General features: G+C 41.5%; 1 protein-coding gene and 1 non-coding gene across 2 annotated transcripts in view; one reads left to right on the top strand and one right to left on the bottom strand.

Moving 5' to 3' along the window:
• Positions 1 to 21,000, bottom strand: part of LOC145438187 (zinc transporter ZIP10-like) — a 107,955-nt gene that overhangs the window by 39,889 nt on the left and 47,066 nt on the right. The window lies entirely within an intron of this gene.
• Trnar-ucu (transfer RNA arginine (anticodon UCU)) lies at positions 16,732 to 16,804 on the top strand. The gene has a single exon. It is a non-coding gene; the product is annotated as a tRNA-Arg (tRNA).

Genomic DNA, 21,000 nt, shown 5'->3' with positions numbered 1-21,000 from the left:
CGCTGTAGAGCAGTGGTTCCCAACCTGTGGTACGCGTATCACTAGTGGTACGCGAAGGTCTTCCAGGTGGTACGCCAGCAGATTCTGTTTTTTTTCGATCGAAGGGAGTTATTAGTTCAGGTGGGGTTGAACACAAAGATTGTTCTCCAATAAACATCAGGCTTAGCATGACCTCCTCGTACTCGACTCTAGCTTCTCAAGCTATTCCCCAGCTGCTACTTTTACCTTCTACGTGGGAGTGCGAGCAAGGATTTTCATCTCTGATGACTACCAAGTCGAAGAAACGAAACCGACTTGTTGCGCCCATGCATGACTTTCGATGCGCTTTGAGCAAACATATGCCACGCATCGACCAGCTAGTGCAGTGTTTCTCCAACTGCCCCTCCCTCCCCTTGGGGGGCATGAAAGCATCGGAAGGGGGCGCGAAGCTGCGGCCAACTGAAAAAAATTTTCGCGATTTTTCGATTTACCTCCATCTCATTGTTTGTGCATGTTTGAGAACATCTTATTAACTAGCATAACCCACCATTATTCGCTGTGATTGCTAGCATTCTGGTTGCATTTTGTGATGTGACGATAAGGAGGAGGGGGGGTTCTCTATCGTAAAAGGGGGCGTGTCTAAAAATGTTGAAGAATCGCTGAGCTAGTGGAAAATAAACAAATGCAGCCATCGCATTAAATAAATTAACGTTTGTAGTTTGCTGTTATTTCATTATTATTATTATTATGTTGTTCTTCTTGTGACTGGTGGTGAAAAAAACAATTCCATGCGTCCCATCAACCCTGGCTGATAATGCCTAGTTTAATAGCATTTGCTATTACGCTTCGCATAGGTCAAATACGTGATTATGACGTCATAAATCACAGCAAAATTTTTGGCCGCCTTCGGCGCGTGTAACTTATGTAGGTGGTACGCGAGCACTGCATAAAACCTCGAAATGGTACGTGGGTGAAAAAAGGTTGGGAACCACTGCTGTAGAGTATACAAAGACAATATATAATTGTCCCCCCCCCCGCTCTCGTATTGTACGCTGATCATATTCATTGTCCTTTCTCAAAATCATTGTAAGATGATATGTTCTTGTATACTACATTAAGAATGCCCAAGATATTTTTCAATAGGAACTTGCGGAATTCTCAACATCCCCAACACCTTGCTTCACCGAAGGTGAATGTGAATGAGTATGAGATCCAGGGCTTTGGAGCAGCCGCTCCAGCTGCTCCAGCTGCTCCAGCTCCGGCTCCGGAGCGTTTTTCTATCATACATTAGCTCCGGCTCCAGCTCCGGAGCCGCATTATTACCACTGCTCCGGCTCCGGCTCCGACTCCGGCTCTGAAATTATCGAATGGGTCTGTCTATATCAGGGGTGGCCAACCCGCGGGGCAAATGTGACCCGCGAGAGGGTTTTGCGTGACCCGCGAGGTAATTGCCTATTATATTATCGAAAATGAATTGCTCAGATTGTGGACTTGCAATGCAATGCCAACCAAAAATTACAATTCTGGCTGCGACACTTGCGATGTTGATGACTAAAATATCAGTTCCGACGCATTGGCAGATCCAGGGTCCAGTCACATTTTCAGTAAATCATCGTACATTACAATAAACTAAAATAGTAGCGAAATTTTTCTTCACGCTTCGCGTGTGTGATTGTCACACGATTTCTTGCTTGGTAGCCTACCCCCTGGCCCCTACTGAAAATGAAATAAACGCCTAATTTACCTGATTGAGTCTAACTGTATTCGCAATTACGGGAGAGAGTCTTAAAGATCGTCGACGGTGAAATGCAGGCACAAAATGATTGTCGCATATAATCGGAGACCTTCGATATCGATGTGGCCAGACGCCGAATAGTCGTGTCTTTGCAAACTGGGCCTAGCGGGCGGTATACAATAGACCCGCAATATACTCAAGTAATAATATTATTGACCTAGTTTATCTATAAACTTTGAAAATTTTACCCGCTTGGCGCGACTAGTGGACCGCAGCACTCGTTCGTCAATTGCATGTGCCCCTTTATTCGAAAAGGTTGACCATCCCTGGTCTATATAGATTACTAATCTACCCATAGGTTAGTTATAATAGTAATCTAGAGTCTGTCAGCCGTCAGTAACATCCGATGTAGCAACGAAGACATATAGGTGCCGCCGTGCCGGCCTGTGACGTCATAATGTATACTTGTCAATTGTCGACAACATCATAGTTGCATTAGAACGCACTTTACTCCTATGCCATTGCTGTGCACAGCATTAAAATTCAGGGCTGCTGTTCAATTATGATTAATCAGCAGATGTGTTGCATATATAATATCATCTTATGAAATAGGTCGGAGCCGGAGCTACTCCTCAAATAACGGGCTCCAGCTCCGGCTCCGGCTCCGGCTGAATTTTATGTAGAGCTCCGGCTCCGGCTCAAGCTCCGGTGAAAATGCACGGCTCCAGGGCTCCGGCTCCGGGCTCCGGCTCCGGCTCCAAAGCCCTGATGAGATCACATCTAACCTTCAGTATACATAAGACAGGACATGAGCACTACACAGAGACTTGTATGAAACGTGGGAAGTCACCATAATATTTGTTGACTGTTTACCTTTATATACGTGATAAATGATACACTGCAAGTTTTGTTGAAACATTAACATATATAGTAAAGACTTAGGAGTTCGAGCAATGCAGCGATAAAATAAGATCAGTCGTGTACTATTATCATGACATCATGTCAGAAAAGCGAGTGCGGCTGTAAAAGCATGGTATATCGGTGCTCAACGGAGGACGTAACAACGAAGACTCAAAAATGGATTATTGGTAGTTGGAACCGGCAACAAGCTTAGCGTACAAATATGCCTTGCTGAACGTCCTCCGCTAAGCCCCAGTACCGTTCGGCGTATGCTTATTCTTACTGCAACTCCGTTGTGGTATCGTAGGAAGTAGGACACAATTCCTTCATATCATCGGCTGACAACTATAACAGCAACCTCAGCAGAGTGCAGCAGTGGAGATTGAAGGAACGAGTGCCAGAAATTAAGGGTTAAAGGGGCACTGCGCTCTAAATATGATGTGGTCTCAAATTAAAGATAAAATCGGGGAATCATTTTCAACCACAGCTGTTTCTTCAGAAAGTAACCGTAATGGAACAGCTGCTTAAGTAAAATTGCAATCAGGATTGTAAACAAGTCACAAGGTTCCGAGTCCCAAGTCAATCTCACTTTTATAGATTTGACCCTAGTCAAGTCGAGTCATTTTCAATTCACCACCGAGTCAAGTCCGAGTCCAAGTCAGTGAGTAGTGGGTCGAGTCCGAGTCATACATATTGCTGTCACTCGAGTTCGAGTCCAAGTCATTGTGTTCACTGTCCAGTTTTGAGTTCAATCAGGTTCGACACACTTTTTTCAACTCTGCTCGAGTGATATAGAATTACTCGCATTCATAATATCGCAATGTTTCCTCAGTCCTAACAGTTTCGGGCCCTATTTTCCAAGTATCGGGACTGATATAGCAAATACCAATAATGTGGTGACTTCACTATTCCTCGAGGTTACAATGAAATGTCTGTCTTTGGCCGTACTATTCTCGAGTCGTATGATTTCGTACAAGTCGAGTCAATACACCAACCGACTGGAGTCGAGTCGAGTCATTGTACGCATCATCATCATCATCATCATCATCATCATCATCATCATCATTGGTTTATTAGCAATTTTATCAGTTCAATACACAACAAAAATGCGATCCAATGAAAAGAAAGGAAGATGTCGAAGCGACTAGGAGTTGTCTATGGAATCGGACACCCACCTTGGCCTAGGCGATGTAAAGAGGAGGCATGCACACTGAATGAATGTAAAGAAGATAGTATAGAAAAAGGAAGCGACAAAAAAGAGGGCGGCATGTCATGGGAAGCGAGATCGATAGGTCAGTCGTGGTCCGGTAATCTTGAGGATGGACTGTATTTGAAACTGCATTTGAAAAAATGATTCGAGTCAGGTCGAGTCACAAATAAAATCGTGACTCGAGTCATTACAACCCTGATTCCAACTATCCCCATTGCACGTCAGTTGACTAAATAAATTTCCATGGTTGCGCGACTGCGCGTCTCCGATGCTTAATCAGTCGCGAAATGCTTCACGCACTTTCCTGATGAGTGATGATGCAACATCACGTACTCTCATTGCAACTAGCAATAAATGCATTATACATAATATGTAGAATCAATAGGGCAAGTTTCTGTTGCACGAAAATTTGTGAAAAAAAATCACTTAATTTTAACAGAAGTGGCAGTAAAAGTTGCATTTATAATGTTTTAGAATTATTAGGGTGTGAGATAACATTGATGCAGCTAAATCAATAACATAGCTCTTTGTTGAGCAAATCAAAGAGATAACTACACTAGAAATAGTTTTAAAGCATGTTTTATAAATCAATTAATATTATTATTATTATTATTGGTGAAAATTTGAGTGACGCTTTTCGCCTGTGAGGCCAGGTGCGGACGGATAAATCCATGCTTTAGATGTTGTGCAATAGGCTACCTGATAAAGTTACAGTAAAAAGTAGCATGTAAAATGAGAAAAAGTTGCAAAAATTGCAAACAACTAGACACATCATACCACACATATTTTGAGTACTTAGCAAGCACCCGGATGCTGGTCTAGGTCCAGTTGCATGCTGCCGGTGTTATGTTGTGCCTTCTGATATGATAGGGAATTATTTTAGATGCATTGCATACGTATCATATGTTTTGCACGTACTGCCTAAACCTAAAGTAATGATATGGCTAGAATATGGAGGTAGCGTCGAGAAATTTGGTCGAGCAAGTGCACATGACATAGTCTTGGCAGCAATTTTGCAACGGGTTAAGCAACGGCGACGCACGGCCGCGCTACCATCAGATATTTATTTATTAAACTGGTGTGCAATGGGGATAGTTCGAATTTTCTTTTAGCTGCAGTTTATTTATGGTGGCATTCTGCAGGAAGTGGTTGTGGTCAAAATTTATCACCGATGTTATTATCTTTAATTTGAGACCATATAATATTTAGAGCGGAGTGCCCCGTTAACCCTTAATTTCTGGCACTCGTTCCTTCAATCTCCACTGCTGCACTTTGCTGAGGTTGCTGTTATAGTTGTCAGCCGATGCTATGAAGGAATTGTATCCTATTTCCTACGATACCACAGCGGAGTTGCAGTAAGAATAAGCATACACCGAACGGTACTGTGGCTTAGCGGATGACGTTCAGCGCAGTGCACCTTTGAGAAGCGATGATGCTGTATCACAGAGATCGATGACATGAGATGACTAGTGACACTTTGCATGCATATCTTCTAGCTGCAAATAGAATACGGGGACTCTCTGAGGAAATGGTTGCTGCCAATATATTTCCCACACTATCAAAATAAATTTGAGATCACATCAGCGCAGTGCCCCTTAAGTTGCTGTGCCTTATGATTTGAACGGCCGGGCTATTTCCTTCTACAAAGAAATTGACGTTGCAAAAGTGTTTATTTTATCATAAACCCTCTTCCCCTTGACCTTTTACGTCAGTCAACCTAGCTCATTGGCTACGCCACTGCCCACTGGTCTCGTAAAGCTGACTGTTAGGGTCCGACTGCTGTCCCGCTGAACGTATTCCAACCACCCATCCGTTGCCGTGGAAAGCCGTGTCGCGCCAACCGCAAAATCGGGCAGTGCCGACAAAGACAATCTTCTCTATCTTTCACGAGAGTTGATATCCATGCCGCAAGCGACCTATCCAGCTTTTATTATGATTTCCTGATAGCTATGGAATACAACTATACATATTGATTCCATAACATCAATCACCCGTCTAAAGTGTTACAGAACTACCTGTAGGTTATAACTCGTATTACGATTAAGTTTTAAATTGACATTGGTCAGTTACTGCGATAATAAAGTTCGATATGGAACCTTCTATAATAATATCAGGAGGATACCCAACATTCCAAGGTGCAATTACGATAAACGTCTACAATGATGAAAGAAAAAAGATATCACATCCTCGACAAGATGAGCAATGCGAAAAAGCGCCCCAATATGAAGGCCTGGTGGAGTGTGATTGTAAGCCTATAACTATGGCAAATGAAAAAGAGTTCCACGCTCACGTCGCAAAACAAAAGGAATTTTATCCGATCACGAATCATCCAAAAGGTCGCGTTTTAATTATTAATAACGAGTTTCGTGGTGAGTCCGATGAACGACTGGGTTCGGACAAAGACCTGTACGATATGTTTAAATTATGGAAGAATATGGGTTGCAGTCTAACGGTTGAAACAAATCTTACTGCTGAAAATTTGCTTTTGCGAGTGAAAGAATTCGCTGCAGATCAAGAAAGATCCGATTTCTGCGTTGTCATAATCATGTCGCACGGCCAGGAAGGCGACATGGTAGTCGGCAGTAAAAAGGGTATATTGGAGGTCAAGAAAGTAGTGAAAAGCATCTAGTGCAAGTTTGAAGTCAAAACCAAAACCTATCTTCTTTCAAATGTGTCGGGGTAGCAACATACAAAAAATACAAGCAGATGCCGGGGGGTTCGACACGGATGGCAGTACGTGGATAAACGAAATGCTACGCGATGTACTCCCGAACGGAAAGATACTCGGGTCGGAGAAAATCGAGGTTGATGCTACCGCCGAAGAATACGTTTCACCAACGAAAGATGTGATGCTGGCATTTGCTACCCAACCTGATTCCGTAACCTTTCGTGAGGCTAAGAAAGGATCTTGGTTTATTCAAAGCATCAAGAAAGTGTTCACCGATAAAGCTGCGACACATGATGTACGTGACTTTATGAGCATGGTGAAAGAGGATTTGAAAAAGAACGTCGTATACGCACCAGGAAGTGACATCCACAAAGGCGTGGTGACAATGGATGGCAGCGATAGCTTTGGGAAGAAACGATTGATGTTATTCCCTGGATTTCCAACACCGCATCAAAAATAACTTTTGAAGAACCTAGCTCCGAGCGATATACTATTCGTTGAATTGATTTTGTGTCGAGTTATAATTCGTAAAGTTAGTTTGAAAATAGCATGATGCTGATTAGCTAGATATAGAAATATATATGGGACGTGTTTGGTTAAAAACACTATAGCAATAAGGTAACCCTATTCATTTTATGCCATATAGAGAAGGGATATCAAATTCCTAATCTTGCGGGCCGGACCAGTCATCAAATGCCGCCAGAATGATACCGCCGTAATTGTACCTTTGTTGTCAGACGAACACTTCAAGATCGAGCATATGTACATAATATTATACAACTAAAATATTTAGAGATGGTACGGGCTCTATTCTAAAAAGACCTTGATACGCAAACGATGGAATTCAGAATACTACAACGATTGGCGGATTGAACACACCACTAAGACTCTATAACACATGGGGTGGCCAACCTTTTTGCCATTCTCGGCCGTATTTCGATTACTTATACAGCCCACACGGCCGCCTTCCAGGGGATAGTCGTAATGAACTAACTGGACACCAATACCCAGGTTAAACTGTCCCTGCCATTTCCGATGAACTCAGAATTAATCTATTTATTCATATCGGTTTACTACACGCAACGAAATCGCGAATGTTCATGTTATGAATAGTTTCCCTGGGTTTGGATGTGGTCAACGTAGAACGAAAACTTTTTCAGATTCACAAATAAATTTCACCAATAATATTAGTAGTTTCACAAATTATTATCAAACATTCATCCTTTCTCCGCCCATGGTATTAGATTCACCGGTAGAGTTTATGGACGGGGTGTTACGAAAATTTATGGCAAGTGATAAATGATGGTGGATCTTCGGGTGGGCCAATTCTTATTAGTTTTTTGCATGCTGTTAATTGTTGACATCCCATCAGTGTCGTCGATATAGTGAAATGCTATTGGTGGATGCCATTTAAGGAGTCCGCAACTGGTCGCCCGGCATCATTTTACCTGCTGAGTAGCCTATACATCGCATTGTGTGATTTATGTGATATCGCGCGCTACGCGAGGATAATTTCAAGAATAATTGAAGTCTCTCAAAAATCGTGTGTCAATTCGTAAATTCAATTTGCTTGTCGACGACCGCCCACGTATACTAATTCAAATACGTGTCGACATCCGCATAAAGTCCCCTCCACGGCCGCAGGTTAGCCACCCCTGCCCTAACACTAATACTCTAACCTGCGAGCCACGCAAACACAATTTGTTACATATCTGTGTTCTAGTCGTTATGGGGTGGAAGCCCGCCCTATGTAATGTGAGGAAAACCGAATCTTTATACTGCAAACGTGGACTATTCGAATTTTATTTAGTGTTTTTAAAGCGCTCCGAATATCATGTGATGGTCTAACTACTCTATCATAAAACTTGAAGGCGTGAAAAACATTTTGACAGCAATCATTTTTCTCAGAAAGTCATCGTATCCGAACTGCAGACAAAAAAAATTCGCGATCGATACCATTCCACGTCATTTAATAATTGCAGAAGCTCGTTACCGGCACTAGGCCTTTTTCAGTCGTCGTTTGCTGATTCCTAAATATACCTGACTGGACGTCGTCTTCGTACCCCTTCGAGATATCTGCAAGAGTTGTGTATACATTACAAATAATGTGGCGTGAAGTGTACGAATTTGAAAAGACAAAACATAACAAAATATGTATTTATATTTACAAACATTAATTCTCACATTTAATGCCTGAGCTTGACCCTTCTCCATTTCTGAAAGGCGTTTGGAAAGACACGCCGTAATTGATGGTTAACCGAATGTCTGGCACAAATTATTTACGTCATCGTGCACATGCTTGTGAAACCTTGCTCGAGACCGTTATAGTGGAGCATTGTGAAAGCTTTGTGGTTCTAGCCCCAAAACAATTAAGGGACACCCTACCGTTTTGACCGAAGGGCCGCATGCGGTTTACGGATGATTGCGCGGATGGATGGCAACATGGATGAGTACTGGGCGATGGTTATGATGCTAGGGCAAGTTTTTGTTGCACTAAAATCGAAAGATAATTGCACTTAATTTTGACAGAAGTTGCAGTGAAAAGTTGCATTTATAATTTTTGTTGAATTAGAAGAGTATGAGATACTCGAAAGGTTCCGTTGTGTAGATTAGTTCCTTCAAAGCTGCCGAATTTGTTACTTTGCCAATTCACGGTCATTCTGGCGAGACCACAAAAAATTATATTATTCCCCGCTACACAGTAAGAAAATTACGCAATACGGGGATAATTTCCCCCAAAAAGCCAAACAGCATAGCGATAACCCCTTACCCTAAAACAAGTCAAATAACACACTCCAAACCCCTTAGGTCCGACAAACTTGACCCACGGCGAAAAACAGGCAGAAAAACTCACTATTGGCGACTTTAACTGAATCAATAGCTTGAATAAGGCGACCCGTGAAGATGTATTTTTCGGCGGTCTCGCCTGGAGTTCGTGAAGTGGGAAGCTATCTCAAATTTAAACGACAGAATTATTAAAACGATCTATTTACATATTGTTCGAAAACGGACGTGCTTAGCAGGGGTAGTTGAACTTCTTGGTTGCAAGCCACTGTGTCATAGATAACAGTGAAATGCAGCTAACCTACCATATAGCTCTTTGTTATGCAAATCAAAGAGAATAGAACCATACTAGAAACAGTTTATAGCATGTTTTTAAATCACTCCTTCACATTTTGACACATTGTTTGATGAAAGTTGCAGTTAAAATTGGTATGAAAAATATAGGAAAGTTGCAAAATGTTGCACTATAAAATCCCTCCAGACATCATAAAACATCATAGTACATAATTTCTAAGTATATCTAGAAAGTTGTCGGAAGCTGTAAAAAAGTTGCAACAGTTTCAAAAACTTGCCCTACTTAAGACCTTCGAAACATCTGCATCCTGCATTTTGTGGTGACGCTACTCAGAATCCTCGTCGACGATCGTGATTGGCAAATAAAGAGAAGTGGCGCAGCCAGCAATAATTGGGGTCCAAATCTTGCATGAGTTCAGGTATTCAAGTATTTGTTATAATTCCAACACGACTCTACTATAGAATTCACATATACACAGACACTTGCCATATCGGACGAAAGCCGGTATTACAGCAGTCATGAACGAGCAGGATTATGTAGCGACAAACGAAAGACTGATATGTTTATGCCTATGGCTGTGGTTCTTAACCCCTATACGCTATAACTTGCAAGCCTTCAGTAACCCCAAAATTTTGCGGGGTGATATACAAACAGAAATATGTCACAATAAGCATCTAACTACATGTACATCTAATACATTACTATATAATACTGGTGCACAAAAAGAACTGTGTACCGACAGGGTGTTTTTAACTGCTCCTAACCTGAGGAGAGTTATTAATGTCACTTTTCAAATGGAACTCAAATTGCACGACCTATCTCGGGAAATGCAACTCCGCGGATGAAGGGCGATATATTGAAGTAAACGACGGAAACCAAGGATTCTCTAATAACATACAGCAAATATAGGTCATGAACAATGTTCCCTCTAAGCTGCGCACGTGCGCAAATGCGCAGTGCCGAAAGGGTCTCTGCGCACAGAAAATCTACGCTGCGCACAAAAAATCAGAAGTGATGTTTTTTTTTTTATAGTTGTTGCGCACTGTTGTCCAATGGACCACGCAGGCGCGCAGATTCGTGAAAATCAAGATGGAACATTGCCAGGGCCAAATAGTGTTATCACTGAAGTCTGAAACCGAGGTACAAGTGCGCCCCTCAAAGGTAACTATTGCGCTCCGTGAAGAAATTAGAGTTCAGAATCACCTGCGCCTCACGGAAGATATTTTTGGCCTCGTACACGTGAGCGATACTGATATCATTTCAATAGCGCATTATTTTCTGGGAATGGCGAAATAACATGGTTTAACAAAGTTATAAATAACAATGGGCTAGCTCGAAGTTAATCTGCGAGAAACTAACGAATGATAGTCTTCTTCGCGTGGCATGAACATTGCGTAAGATTTGTTCAGGACCGTAACTTTCGCACCCCAAACCCCCCAATTGGAGGGGCCGAGCTCGAAGGGGGTCCAAATTTATTTCGAGAATTAACATAAATCATGGTGTATTTTTTGAAATTTTTCAGGAATTTTTTTTTCGCGCTACGCGCGTTTTATTGTTGTAAGATATCTGATTCTTGGGTACCCTTTCCCAACAAAAATTAGGCATGATTTATAGAAATGGGCATTCGGGCGTTGCCAATTCCCGAACCATGACGCACCAAGACATATGAAGTTAAAGGCTATGCAACATGCGAATCCAAGAAGTGCGCCAGAACGATCAGCAGCGAGAAAACCTTGGGCGAAAAAGACTGCCCCGGTGCTGACCGAAAACTTCGATATATACAAATATTTGTGTAATTGCCCATGTCCATGGGTGCCTAAATGACTGGCGCCGAATGTTCCTGTCCTGGCGATCCGAGTCCCACAACAAGACAAATGCTATATCGAGGGAACATTATTTTCCAGTTAAGAAATACCAATTTGAAATCTTGTACGTCTTTTACTTTAGTACGTTTTGGCGATTTCGATATCTTTTGACATAGCAGATAGGGGGTCACGAAATAGCATCATGTAACGAAGTCATTATATCAACGGGTACGCCCGAATATGTTTTATTATTATTTAAAGGGCCTATCTATTCCAACACACCTCACTGGATCAGCTCTACCGTTAAATCTGATTATGAGAGCAGGAAGAGGATAAAAATTGATAGCAATATATATGCAATTCCCAATCATATTGGCCGATGCAATCATGAATTATAGAATTTTTTCGCGCCTAGCGCGTTTAGGGACGCTACTACAAAATGGGCACCCAATGTACACGATAAGTACCGGAAGAAGCCTTGAGACGTAGGGGGGTCTGGGGGGCGAAGCCCCCCAGTAGTTAATTTTATTACCCTATTGGAGGGTGGTTGCGCACTGTTGTCCGAGGGCCTGCGCAGTGAGTTGGCGTGTTTGCGCAGACTCTTGAAAAATTAGAGGGAACATTGGTCATGAATCTAGGATCTTATTATAGTGGTCACTTGCAACTAGGGAAACAAAGATATGTGCGAATTAACAACTGGCAACTGCGCATAACGCAACGCACGAGTAGCTAACCACCAGAATTAAGGAGGCGACGCCCAATCAACATTCACAAGGGAACAATCATTGATGACCCCAATCAATTGATTATTACTACTGGAGATTAGTGATAAAAGAATATAGCCATTAAATATGATTTACGTACAAAACGAAAACAATTGCAGTGAATGTTGATTACAAACCAGTGTTACTTCTGCTGTTCCCTCAGATACCAGTTCAGAAATGACTGACTTCACCATAAAGCAGGGGCTGGCGTCTTCTCGGGTCGGCGCGCCTGACATGGCAAAATGAAGTACTGGACAAACTGGATTACAGAGTCGATACATTATTCGCACATTTATCCACCTATACATGGAATAAATCGCATTTAATAATGTAAATTTAAGTTTGAAGCACAGAGACCATAAACAGCAGTATTTGATGAATATATTAACCTAATGTACTTCAATAGCTGCTGAGGTCAATCAGACACCTGTGGTCGATCAAAGTTGTCAACAAGTTCTTGAACGCTGGCTGCATGTCGTATGTAGAAACCATTAGTAAAAGACTGCATAGGAGCATCAGTAATATTGGAACGCAGCCTTGACTTGTTAATGTTCATAGTCGAAAATGCTTGCTCGCAAATGTGTTTATTGGACCCGCACAGAACAAGCAGTGTCATGACTATATTTCTCAGGTTGGCAAACTTGGATTCATTCTGTGACGGATAAAATTTGTCAATACTTTCATCTTACAATTTCACTTTCAGGGTATAGAAACTCTCTGCGTGCCGCTCAAAATTCCGTCGCGGCCCGTATGTTTCCCGCCCCCGATGTAGAGTATCATGATATTTTCTGTTGGCCTTTGATTGCAACGCATCAGCCTTGAGTGGATGAGTCAAGCGTGAGCTTCTCCCCGAGCGTGATGCGCGTGTTTTAATAAATCCAGGGACATGCTGATTTATGCGTTCCTGCTAACGCTTTGTTGAAGTGCAGGAAGCACGTCTTCACGTGTTGCAGGGAGCAGTTGCGTTGTCGTAAAAATCACGTTGGTCTTCACTGTGTCGTAACACTTACTGACCGCGGAATTCAATTGCTTTGGGTATTTGAGTATACACCCGGCCACAAATGCAATTAGTACCACCTGAGACTTCAGCTGATTTCGAGTAAAAGCATGCTATAAGATTTAGAAAAGTACACAATGTTTTTTTAAACTTCATTATACCGTAACTGGGGCAAAATGAGGCATTCACAGAATAGCCCACAGTGCTACGAAAGAGATGTAAAACCGATTATATTTTCAGTATCTTTCATCAATTATCCTCTACTAAGTAGGAGGGTAAGCATATTTTTGTTGAAGTAGAAGCAAATGACCAAAACCTCTGCTAACGACGTGTAAGCATTTATTGGGTAAAATGGACTGATATAGTTGTTATTTTCAAGAACCTCCTCAGTTGACAGACCCGCTTTACGCACCCATTGCGACGCCGTCGCTGAAGTTATGTATTCTGTTACCGGCAATAACCATCCAAGCCATGCTCGCAATTCATTTGCACGAAATCCCATGTTATACTCTTTTCAGGGCTGTGTAAAATCGAGTTTTTGATTGATTCAATTCAGAATCGTGTATTAGGCTTCGAGACAAGTCGAGTATACGATTATCGCTGATCATGGTATCATAAAAGCATAAAGGATGTGGACAGCTAAAATATGTAACTTTTATGTTGCCACTAACAATATAATGGGCAGTTCTATATAATATTAGATATAATTCGGTATTTACTGGACCATGCATATTTCATTGCACCTTCTGACAATGGCGTGGGTTGAATACGACTTCACAGCCATGCCTTTTCTACTAACATGCGTAGCATTGTACTACAGGTTTCGCATGCTGGAAAATTACCAATCGAGGCTTGAAGGCTTCTAAGGTGGAAAATATTATCTAAATCAGCTGTTTCCAGCCTTTATTACCACTTTAGCTTCCCATTACTTTCAAACCTTCGAAAATTTGAAAAATACGTCATTATAATTAGACAACTGGTGTCTACAATTATAGTTAGCGAACATAGAGATGATAAATAAATAAAAATTATCATTTTACAAATTTTTCCATGGCCCCCACAGGTTAGGAACCCCTGCTTTTCGTTCATAAACCTGCTCTTAGTGGTTATGCATTTGTAAATTTATACATTGTTCAACTTAACAGTCCATTGGTGTTGTGGTTGCTAGTTTTTTCATCGCCGTTTTATTTATGCAGTTAGCCTACTCTTATATACGGTTAGCATACGTCCTCTTTTAAAAGGCCTGTCCTCTTTCTTGACTTTTTTGAAAGTGTCCTCGGAGGACGCCCAAATGTCACCTTTTTTGAGATTTTGTCCTATTTTTGAGAGTTTTGTTTAAATATAGGGTAAAATTCGGAAGATATACAGTAAATCAGCACTGAAGTAACGCTCCGGCGTCTATTTCGGGAGCTGAGCCAGAAAAATGACCTTTTTTAGTCAACCGACCACGAATACCCCTTTTCGGAATTTTCCTCCGGTATTGCAAGCCTGAAAATTTTGAAAAAGTGCCCTCTTTCAAGACTTCCAAAATATGATAACCCTACTGTTATATCGTATGTGTTCCATGTAATATTCATCCATAGCAAAATGCACATATTGTACATAAATCGTGTATTGGTGTCAATATAGCAATTTACCGGTGCCTCGCGCTAATCGAACAGTTAGTACGAAAGTATGATGATTTTTCAGCGAAAGAAAGCAGAGAGTCAATTTGACGTAATTTCTCCGTCCTATCAGACGGACTGATGCACTTTATGTCTGCCACTACACCGGGTTTTAAACCAGGCGTTTGGTTACGTAATAATTATCATGCGAAAATATTAATTTACTATGACTCGCACCACCTTCGTCATTCTCACTGCAATTTTTTTTTCATTCGCACAAGTGCGCCCCAGCAGGTTGAAAAGCACTGAATTAGATGCGTTTAATTTATTTCAGTGGTTTTTAACCTTTTTTCCTCCAGCGCCCTTTTCAAACATTGCCGGGGTCCGGTGCCCCCTATTTCAGGGACTGTAGTAAAAAACAATGGATAAGTGGTCGCTTGAATTGCGTCCGAGGACGACTCGACTATTTAACGATATAATAATTGTATGTGCTATATTCGGGATCAAATCTAGGTTGTTGGACAACCATCGGGTAAGGCCTGCGGGTTCATACCATTTGCCTCGAGCTCGATGTACACATCCCGAATTCACTTCTGCCATTAGCAATACGGGTAAGTTAATTGTACTGGATTTTGTTTTATTGCTTTGTGTGACTACTATATCAATTGAGAATATGGTAGAGGTCTTTGCTCACATTAAATTTAGTACTGCACCAAGCTCTTAACTTTAACACGAATGTGGGTCACTACCAGAAATGGTCGAAGTAGTCACAGTCGCTACTCAAGTAGACGTAGAAGTAACGCCGTAATTTCTACTTAAGTAGAAGTAGGAGTGGCGGTTCACAAGTAAGTAAGTAAGTAGGTATTTTACGCCTATTTTTGCCTAAAAAACTGAAACCTGTCAAGCAGAAGTAGAAGTAGCCTAAAATCATAACTACTTGGTAAGTAGTGCGAGTAGGCAAAATCTACTTCAAGTACTTCAAAAAGTAGAAGTACTTCGTTACTGACCACCTCAGGTCACTACACTAAACAGCATCATACTTTATGATACGATGAAGAAATATGTAGTAGTTGCATGTGTGTCTCTTGACCTCCGGGGAGCCCCGCACACTGGCTCAGGTACACCGTGGTGTTCCTTGGACCACCAGTTAAGAACTACTGTTCTACAGCAATGCAATATAACAAGTGTTAACAATGTATCGGCATATTGTGTATTCCCAGTGTTTCGTGCCTTACTTAGATTTGAGCAGTATAACTCGGAACGTGTTACACTACAATGGTACGGAGTTATCAGCAATGAGCTTGATTTTTAATCACGTTAACGCAGGTCACGTTCAACTCCGGAAAGACAATGGTGCATGCTCCCCTTATTTTTACGACGATTTAAACTTGTAAGTCTCAAATGCAAGTATATTTAGTTAATCATTTTGGCCAAAAAGAATCAAAGCATCTTTAATGTACAAAGGGCATCACACTCAAAGGTGGTACTGTGCCTTTTCGATTTCGATTTCGACACGCTGTGCGCTTCAGGATGCAATACATAGTTCGAAACACTTGGCGGAAAATGACCCGAGTTTGCGTGACGAGAGTATTTTAATGGAGATGTGCAATCCAAAAGTACGCGCAATTCCTTTCACATGAATTGAAATAAGCCACTACATTCATGGAAACATCATCGGTGTATATTTCGCGCGGATTTCGATGAAAAACGTCGTGATTTGACAGAGTTTGCCGAATGTTAGTTTGCAATGAGAACTCAGGGATATGATATATTGAACTATCAGTCTACTATATATCATATATCCTTACTACACCATCTACCGCGACGCCATTTTTCTTCAGCGCCGCACATACCGTATCCCTGAGCCCATCCCCCCTTCCCCCCATATCGTCCCCTTAGCTTTTACGCCCCCTTCAAAATCCAAACCGCCACCTGGGGGCGCTGGAAACAAGGGGATGAACCACTGACTTATGTATTCGGTGCTTCGAGGGTCTCCGTAGCGCAATGGATAGCGCGCTGGACTTCTAATCCACAGGTTACGGGTTCGAGTCCCGGCGGAGATGCCCTTTTCTTCAAATGCTTGCATGTTGGCCAACATATTTTGGTCGGTATTTTATGACGTAACATTTTCGGTCTTCATGCTCGCACTCAGTAAGAAGTGGACATAATCGCATCATTTAATTCCAGTGCCACGATAACACAATACGAGATTTACGTCTACTGATGCTTCAATATCTTCCTCAGTATAATCACCACAGCCATTGATTCCAATTTCTCATTGAGACGAGTAACCATTTAACCTTGTCGTACATTTAGAATAGTGAACTACGATATACACGACACGGTATATGACTTGTTTAGTGTTTTTATGACGTTCGCTACCGACATTATCTCAAATCAAGTTGCGAGGATGTCAAGTAAATAGAATGTGTAATAAAATGAAGTCAATATTCAAGGCCGTTGGCTCCCAACTTAAGTAAAGATATTTGCGTCACATTAACATGCTGCGCAAGCATCATTGAAACCATGAGGTCATCATTGCCATGTCATTCAAGCCTGTGACCAACTGGTTGGTGTGTTATGGTATAATCGATAGGAGTTACGTGTGAGACAAATGCACAATTGCACATGCACATGCACATTTCACAATTGCACATGACTGGCCTATATTTACCAACGCGCTGCGTGTGCTAAGTACAGCATCACATCACGCACAGTCGGGTAGTTGAGATTTGACCAGCTTTTAAAATGCGTTGATTTCTGGAAGTTTACAATGGCTTATACTTCAAAAATATATAGCTATTACTTATTCAGTATCTTCTACCCTGCATTCTAAGCTGTAAAATTATAACTATTTAAATTATATTAGGTATAGGATACCATATTTATATTGCACAATGCACACGGAATAGCAAATCCCCAATTTCACCCAATTTTCACAGATAGAAGTGCATAATTCATATATTTATAGAACTATAATCTGCGATTGCTAGAATAGGAATATTAGTACATTTCTTGGCATTTGCAAATGCAGCTTTTCTACTTTATTCCATAACGTCCCTTGACCACACATATTGTTGGGAAACACGATGGTGTACGGATAACGCTCACCCACGTTAAAAGTTGTGTCATAGTTCGTGAAATGTTTTCATAATTGTTGGTGGAAGTGGTAGTCGGGATAGATACTTACGTGACCTTTGACACGAACCAATCAGGTTGCAGCATGATGTCAAAAGCAACAAGGCCGGGCAAGCATATGAGCTCGTATGGAAAAGGGTTGGAAAATGAGGGGTTTTAGCAAAATTACATCGAATTGGGGATGATGAATAGTAGGGATGGTGTGAACCTCTGAAAGGTTCGGGTTCGTGTGAACCCTATCGGACCACAGTGTGAGCAGTAATACGTTAGCAAGTGAAACACCTTATTTTTTTGCATGAACTTTGTCAAAATATATATACTTCAAAAAGGATTCTATCATTGTGGTCTTTCGTTAAGTTATCAATACTCCAGTTTACATATGTTAGCATATGTGCCTGTAAACACTTTAATGTCAAGGCCTATTATGGAAATTATACCAGCAAACGCCAACAAATAATAATTTTCGACTAGTTGGATATCCGGCTGGAATCGGGCTTGTTGATAAGTGTCAAACTTGTACATCTGATGAATTTTTTTTTCAATATCAAGGAATTATTAAAATATTTCAATTTATTTGCTGCTCATTTTATGAAAAGCCACCTAGTGGTAAAATCAAAACAAAGTGAACCTATTGCATACGGACGCAATTTTGAATAAATGCTTCCGGCAACGACAATGGTTGCCAATGACAAAAAGCCTATTCAGTAGCTTCGAATACAGCCGCGAACCCGAGATAGAACCAATTCTGGACTTTACTGTACCATTTGTAAAATATTCAAAACATAGGATCACCGGCACTTTAGCGAATTGTGTGAAATCCTATGTATAGGATTGTTGTCAGTCTAAGTGTTAATTGGGTGGTGAATATGCATTTTGATTTGACAGTGGCTGTTCGTCGGGTACCGGACGAATAATTCCTCAGGCTATTCGTCCGACACTGTGTGCCGTGCCCGTAACCGTGCGTTGCGACAGGTTGTCCGACACATGAGCATGCGACACAATGAAAAAACGACAGATCAGCATGCGTTACTTTGGTGTGTGGCTTCGCAATCAAAAAACCTACCCTAACCCCCGCAATAACCCTTCTTAACCTTAAACCCAACCCTAACCTGATCCTAAACGGCCTTACCCGGCCCTAAACACAAACTTTACCCACATTCTCAAGTATCGAATGCCCAATTGTCGTATGCTGATGTGTCACATGCTGACATGCTCACTTTTTCTTGTATCCAAGGACCGTTGGGACAATGTGGAGCTTTTTAGAGACCTCGGTTGACCGCCATTTATTCGTTACCCAGGTCTGTCCCGCGTATATCCTCTAAAATTAGTTGTCGTGTCTGGAGTTCAATCGCCAGTCATCAATCGCGCAATAGCTAGCGCCACATTCATTACCAATCTTTAATCAGCTGAAAAATCGGTGGGCGACGTGGATGCAGATCTCGTGCTTTTATTACCAAAAACCGGAAGTCGAGTCAATGCAACGCTGTACAGCAGGCGCCTTACGTACGAAACCACCGTTGTGAGTTCCATAATGCCTGACTTCGCGCCGCATCTCGGCAACTATTCAGATCGTGGGATCTGCTACATATGTATATGGGTGTCTAATTTGGGAATACGAACATTTAGGGCAGTGGTTCTCAACATTTCTGTCTTCGTGGACCCCTTTTCGACCGTCAAGGACCCCCGCGGACCCCCAAGTTCTATTTCAAATTTAGATCAATTATCGTGCAACCGTCATCTGCATTTTTCCAATATTACCTGTAGGCTATGCGAAAAACAGCATAAAATGACTATTATTGAAAAGAACATCACGCTATTCATGTGGAAATTGGGTAGGCTATAGACCAGGGGTCGCCAACTTAAAACGGGCCGCGGGGTATTTTTCAAATTTTGTAGAGCCCATGGGCCTCATGAATTCAATATCGAGATAATATAGGCTACACAGTCGAACAGCCACGTTATTAGGACTTTACATCAGTAGGCCCTATAACGTTGTGTCCCCTAACATGGACGACGGGCATTTAGTTACCACAAAGAAAAAATATTTTGTTAAAGAAATAGACAAATACAACAAAATATCATGATCGTAACTTTCATAATATTAGGAACTTTGCGCTGCGCACAATACCTGAAAAAAACGGGGTTAGCTAGACACAGTACTTTCTGGAAAACTATCTCTTCGCATAGCTCGATCTCGTGGGGTAGCCCCAAGTCATTTTGTAAGCGTCTCGGTCTTGGCAGTGTCTGGGACATCGCACGTCAACGCAATATGCACATTCATATCAGCTAATACTACCTCCATGGAATGCTATCGCCGAAGCCGTGTCGGCCAGTGAGGAATGGTGATGTGGACACATGATTATAGCTTATTTTTTTAACAGCAACAACACTATTGTTAATCTGAAATCAATTTCAGCATTTCAAAATGATTTACTAAGCGTTCTTCCAAAATCTCAAATCCTGTCGCGGACCACAAAATATGACCTCGTGGGTTGCATGTCGATGGTCCCTGGTATGCACGGTAGTGAATTCTGCAGCTGCATTGGTTGAAATAGGTGGTCGCTGGTCGTGTCTTGGAAATCCGCGTCTTCGAATTGATATGAACGAGTGCTGAAAATTTATTTCCACAAAGATAGGTGGTGGCGAATGGTATAATAATGGGCAACGCTTCCAGCGACCCCTTTGGGTATGATCGCAACGTATATGCCGCCAAAATTGAGACCTACATATATTTATTTATTTAACATGTAACGTCCATCATAGTCATGTCTAATTAACAGCTCATTTCGAAGTTATTCTTGAATAGTGGTTATGTGTATCACAGGAAAAATGGATTTTTGCAAACATTTGAATCACGTTAATTGACCTTAGCCTACTATTCCTTTTTTAAAAAATTGTTCCACAAACCCCAACAAAACATCTCTACACAGCAATATGTCTGTATTAGTTGGCTATTGGCAATTTGGCAACTAAAATAAGTTTACACCATTGGATTTGTTTTGTGCTGTTCAGATGGTGTTTGTCGACTACTATGGTCATTTACACTAGGCCGATATTCGTAACTCACGACTTATAGCACGGCCACTTCTAGGCTTTTTGAAAGACACCGCTTACGCGAATG

This window comes from Botryllus schlosseri, chromosome 4 (genome assembly GCF_051294905.1).
Source record: "Botryllus schlosseri isolate E-star chromosome 4, Bs_hap1, whole genome shotgun sequence".
NCBI classification, from domain to species: Eukaryota; Metazoa; Chordata; class Ascidiacea; order Stolidobranchia; family Styelidae; genus Botryllus; species Botryllus schlosseri.
The sequence above is the reverse complement of the archived record's forward strand: the minus strand, read 5'-3'. Positions and strand labels throughout refer to the sequence as shown.